Source organism: Ambystoma mexicanum, chromosome 1p, assembly GCF_040938575.1.
Source record: "Ambystoma mexicanum isolate Mex_15411 chromosome 1p, UKY_AmexF1_1, whole genome shotgun sequence".
In the NCBI taxonomy this organism is placed as follows: domain Eukaryota; kingdom Metazoa; phylum Chordata; class Amphibia; order Caudata; family Ambystomatidae; genus Ambystoma; species Ambystoma mexicanum.
The window spans coordinates 232,931,119-232,936,118 of record NC_090921.1 but is presented as its reverse complement, the minus strand read 5'-3'; the positions used below and the strand labels follow the sequence as shown (position 1 = coordinate 232,936,118).

The window sequence follows — 5,000 nt, the reverse complement described above, 5'->3', positions numbered from 1 at the left end:
TGCCCACAAAAGCTTTGCCTGAAAGACTGCTGCTCGGCAGCTCCCCTGCTGACTCGGAGCAACGCTCTGCGGCAGAGCCCCAGATTCCTCGGCCAAGAATAGCATTTGCATGACCAGCATGCCCGGCGGTATGGTAAGCATATTTTGCATGGCTCCGCCCCAAGATTTCCATGGGTCCCACAGCGCCTGGTGCGAGACGGCCAGACACAGGCTGCAGAGCTCCACCCAGCCAAGCTGCAGCCCGGCCTGGCACTGGCCCCGTCACCTAGCGGCCGAAAGTCACCCTCAGCTGCCCAGGAGATGCTCCCCCAAGTGCGTCCCCCTCAGATAAGGCTTGGCCGTTCGGGGCCGTTCAGGGGTGAGGCAGGGCAAGGACAGTGTCCCCCATCTCCTCCTTGTGCTGCTGGCTGGCTGGCTGGCTGGCTCCTTTGCCTTGCTTTGCAGCTCCTGTGAAAAGCAAGCAAAAAGGGCAGACTTTTTTTTCCTCCCGTGACACAACAGCACCTTTTCCGAAACACTGGAAAAAAAAAACACATTTAAACAAAAAAATATTGCAAAGTGCTCTTCTTTCAAGGATTGCTCAGTCTTTCTTTTTCACAGCATTGTTTTCCCCAAGTGGGGAAGTGCACCAGTCCTGGAGGTACTGCAATACCAAGTTGATGCGTGGAGTGGACAGAGCAAGCTCCCATTCCATCTCCCGGTTCCAAAAATCAATTTAATATATGGTCCCCAGATAGAGGACGTATCAGATATTAAACTGATAAGAACAGATACTACACTTGATCTTAGCCAAAAGGCCGAGAAGCGATGCCCACAAAAGCTTTGCCTGAAAGACTGCTGCTCGGCAGCTCCCCTGCTGACTCGGAGCAACGCTCTGCGGCAGAGCCCCAGATTCCTCGGCCAAGAATAGCATTTGCATGACCAGCATGCCCGGCGGTATGGTAAGCATATTTTGCATGGCTCCGCCCCAAGATTTCCATGGGTCCCACAGCGCCTGGTGCGAGACGGCCAGACACAGGCTGCAGAGCTCCACCCAGCCAAGCTGCAGCCCGGCCTGGCACTGGCCCCGTCACCTAGCGGCCGAAAGTCACCCTCAGCTGCCCAGGAGATGCTCCCCCAAGTGCGTCCCCCTCAGATAAGGCTTGGCCGTTCGGGGCCGTTCGGGGACTTTCAGGGGTGAGGCAGGGCAAGGACAGTGTCCCCCATCTCCTCCTTGTGCTGCTGGCTGGCTGGCTGGCTCCTTTGCCTTGCTTTGCAGCTCCTGTGAAAAGCAAGCAAAAAGGGCAGACTTTTTTTTCCTCCCGTGACACAACAGCACCTTTTCCGAAACACTGGAAAAAAAAAACACATTTAAACAAAAAAATATTGCAAAGTGCTCTTCTTTCAAGAATTGCTCAGTCTTTCTTTTTCACAGCATTGTTTTCCCCAAGTGGGGAAGTGCACCAGTCCTGGAGGTACTGCAATACCAAGTTGATGCGTGGAGTGGACAGAGCAAGCTCCCATTCCATCTCCCGGTTCCAAAAATCAATTTAATATATGGTCCCCAGATAGAGGACGTATCAGATATTAAACTGATAAGAACAGATACTATACTTGATCTTAGCCAAAAGGCCGAGAAGCGATGCCCACAAAAGCTTTGCCTGAAAGACTGCTGCTCGGCAGCTCCCCTGCTGACTCGGAGCAACGCTCTGCGGCAGAGCCCCAGATTCCTCGGCCAAGAATAGCATTTGCATGACCAGCATGCCCGGCGGTATGGTAAGCATATTTTGCATGGCTCCGCCCCAAGATTTCCATGGGTCCCACAGCGCCTGGTGCGAGACGGCCAGACACAGGCTGCAGAGCTCCACCCAGCCAAGCTGCAGCCCGGCCTGGCACTGGCCCCGTCACCTAGCGGCCGAAAGTCACCCTCAGCTGCCCAGGAGATGCTCCCCCAAGTGCGTCCCCCTCAGATAAGGCTTGGCCGTTCGGGGCCGTTCGGGGACTTTCAGGGGTGAGGCAGGGGAAGGACAGTGTCCCCCATCTCCTCCTTGTGCTGCTGGCTGGCTGGCTGGCTCCTTTGCCTTGCTTTGCAGCTCCTGTGAAAAGCAAGCAAAAAGGGCAGACTTTTTTTTCCTCCCGTGACACAACAGCACCTTTTCCGAAACACTGGAAAAAAAAAACACATTTAAACAAAAAAATATTGCAAAGTGCTCTTCTTTCAAGAATTGCTCAGTCTTTCTTTTTCACAGCATTGTTTTCCCCAAGTGGGGAAGTGCACCAGTCCTGGAGGTACTGCAATACCAAGTTGATGCGTGGAGTGGACAGAGCAAGCTCCCATTCCATCTCCCGGTTCCAAAAATCAATTTAATATATGGTCCCCAGATAGAGGACGTATCAGATATTAAACTGATAAGAACAGATACTACACTTGATCTTAGCCAAAAGGCCGAGAAGCGATGCCCACAAAAGCTTTGCCTGAAAGACTGCTGCTCGGCAGCTCCCCTGCTGACTCGGAGCAACGCTCTGCGGCAGAGCCCCAGATTCCTCGGCCAAGAATAGCATTTGCATGACCAGCATGCCCGGCGGTATGGTAAGCATATTTTGCATGGCTCCGCCCCAAGATTTCCATGGGTCCCACAGCGCCTGGTGCGAGACGGCCAGACACAGGCTGCAGAGCTCCACCCAGCCAAGCTGCAGCCCGGCCTGGCACTGGCCCCGTCACCTAGCGGCCGAAAGTCACCCTCAGCTGCCCAGGAGATGCTCCCCCAAGTGCGTCCCCCTCAGATAAGGCTTGGCCGTTCGGGGCCGTTCAGGGGTGAGGCAGGGCAAGGACAGTGTCCCCCATCTCCTCCTTGTGCTGCTGGCTGGCTGGCTGGCTGGCTCCTTTGCCTTGCTTTGCAGCTCCTGTGAAAAGCAAGCAAAAAGGGCAGACTTTTTTTTCCTCCCGTGACACAACAGCACCTTTTCCGAAACACTGGAAAAAAAAAACACATTTAAACAAAAAAATATTGCAAAGTGCTCTTCTTTCAAGGATTGCTCAGTCTTTCTTTTTCACAGCATTGTTTTCCCCAAGTGGGGAAGTGCACCAGTCCTGGAGGTACTGCAATACCAAGTTGATGCGTGGAGTGGACAGAGCAAGCTCCCATTCCATCTCCCGGTTCCAAAAATCAATTTAATATATGGTCCCCAGATAGAGGACGTATCAGATATTAAACTGATAAGAACAGATACTACACTTGATCTTAGCCAAAAGGCCGAGAAGCGATGCCCACAAAAGCTTTGCCTGAAAGACTGCTGCTCGGCAGCTCCCCTGCTGACTCGGAGCAACGCTCTGCGGCAGAGCCCCAGATTCCTCGGCCAAGAATAGCATTTGCATGACCAGCATGCCCGGCGGTATGGTAAGCATATTTTGCATGGCTCCGCCCCAAGATTTCCATGGGTCCCACAGCGCCTGGTGCGAGACGGCCAGACACAGGCTGCAGAGCTCCACCCAGCCAAGCTGCAGCCCGGCCTGGCACTGGCCCCGTCACCTAGCGGCCGAAAGTCACCCTCAGCTGCCCAGGAGATGCTCCCCCAAGTGCGTCCCCCTCAGATAAGGCTTGGCCGTTCGGGGCCGTTCGGGGCCTTTCAGGGGTGAGGCAGGGCAAGGACAGTGTCCCCCATCTCCTCCTTGTGCTGCTGGCTGGCTGGCTGGCTCCTTTGCCTTGCTTTGCAGCTCCTGTGAAAAGCAAGCAAAAAGGGCAGACTTTTTTTTCCTCCCGTGACACAACAGCACCTTTTCCGAAACACTGGAAAAAAAAAACACATTTAAACAAAAAAATATTGCAAAGTGCTCTTCTTTCAAGAATTGCTCAGTCTTTCTTTTTCACAGCATTGTTTTCCCCAAGTGGGGAAGTGCACCAGTCCTGGAGGTACTGCAATACCAAGTTGATGCGTGGAGTGGACAGAGCAAGCTCCCATTCCATCTCCCGGTTCCAAAAATCAATTTAATATATGGTCCCCAGATAGAGGACGTATCAGATATTAAACTGATAAGAACAGATACTACACTTGATCTTAGCCAAAAGGCCGAGAAGCGATGCCCACAAAAGCTTTGCCTGAAAGACTGCTGCTCGGCAGCTCCCCTGCTGACTCGGAGCAACGCTCTGCGGCAGAGCCCCAGATTCCTCGGCCAAGAATAGCATTTGCATGACCAGCATGCCCGGCGGTATGGTAAGCATATTTTGCATGGCTCCGCCCCAAGATTTCCATGGGTCCCACAGCGCCTGGTGCGAGACGGCCAGACACAGGCTGCAGAGCTCCACCCAGAGAAGCTGCAGCCCGGCCTGGCACTGGCCCCGTCACCTAGCGGCCGAAAGTCACCCTCAGCTGCCCAGGAGATGCTCCCCCAAGTGCGTCCCCCTCAGATAAGGCTTGGCCGTTCGGGGCCGTTCGGGGCCCTTCAGGGGTGAGGCAGGGCAAGGACAGTGTCCCCCATCTCCTCCTTGTGCTGCTGGCTGGCTGGCTGGCTCCTTTGCCTTGCTTTGCAGCTCCTGTGAAAAGCAAGCAAAAAGGGCAGACTTTTTTTTCCTCCCGTGACACAACAGCACCTTTTCCGAAACACTGGAAAAAAAAAACACATTTAAACAAAAAAATATTGCAAAGTGCTCTTCTTTCAAGAATTGCTCAGTCTTTCTTTTTCACAGCATTGTTTTCCCCAAGTGGGGAAGTGCACCAGTCCTGGAGGTACTGCAATACCAAGTTGATGCGTGGAGTGGACAGAGCAAGCTCCCATTCCATCTCCCGGTTCCAAAAATCAATTTAATATATGGTCCCCAGATAGAGGACGTATCAGATATTAAACTGATAAGAACAGATACTACACTTGATCTTAGCCAAAAGGCCGAGAAGCGATGCCCACAAAAGCTTTGCCTGAAAGACTGCTGCTCGGCAGCTCCCCTGCTGACTCGGAGCAACGCTCTGCGGCAGAGCCCCAGATTCCTCGGCCAAGAATAGCATTTGCATGACCAGCATGCCCGGCG

At 53.4% G+C, this 5,000-nt stretch overlaps 7 non-coding genes across 7 annotated transcripts in view; all 7 read right to left on the bottom strand.

Annotated features, from left to right (window-relative positions):
• LOC138456972 (U2 spliceosomal RNA) overlaps position 1 on the bottom strand; it is a 191-nt gene extending 190 nt beyond the window's left edge. The window contains exon 1 of the small nuclear RNA XR_011262162.1: position 1. This exon is cut by the window's left edge and continues 190 nt beyond it. This is a non-coding gene — a small nuclear RNA (U2 spliceosomal RNA).
• Positions 2–618: 617 nt separating this feature from the next.
• On the bottom strand, positions 619–809 carry LOC138456961 (U2 spliceosomal RNA). Its single transcript, XR_011262160.1, has one exon. It is a non-coding gene; the product is annotated as a U2 spliceosomal RNA (small nuclear RNA).
• A 623-nt stretch (positions 810–1,432) lies between these two features.
• LOC138459297 (U2 spliceosomal RNA) lies at positions 1,433–1,623 on the bottom strand. Its single transcript, XR_011262572.1, has one exon. It is a non-coding gene; the product is annotated as a U2 spliceosomal RNA (small nuclear RNA).
• Positions 1,624–2,246: 623 nt separating this feature from the next.
• LOC138456939 (U2 spliceosomal RNA) lies at positions 2,247–2,437 on the bottom strand. Its single transcript, XR_011262157.1, has one exon. It is a non-coding gene; the product is annotated as a U2 spliceosomal RNA (small nuclear RNA).
• A 617-nt stretch (positions 2,438–3,054) lies between these two features.
• On the bottom strand, positions 3,055–3,245 carry LOC138456928 (U2 spliceosomal RNA). Its single transcript, XR_011262155.1, has one exon. It is a non-coding gene; the product is annotated as a U2 spliceosomal RNA (small nuclear RNA).
• Positions 3,246–3,868: 623 nt separating this feature from the next.
• LOC138456917 (U2 spliceosomal RNA) lies at positions 3,869–4,059 on the bottom strand. Its single transcript, XR_011262154.1, has one exon. It is a non-coding gene; the product is annotated as a U2 spliceosomal RNA (small nuclear RNA).
• A 623-nt stretch (positions 4,060–4,682) lies between these two features.
• Positions 4,683–4,873, bottom strand: LOC138456906 (U2 spliceosomal RNA). Its single transcript, XR_011262151.1, has one exon. It is a non-coding gene; the product is annotated as a U2 spliceosomal RNA (small nuclear RNA).
• Between the last annotated feature and the right edge of the window lie 127 nt (positions 4,874–5,000).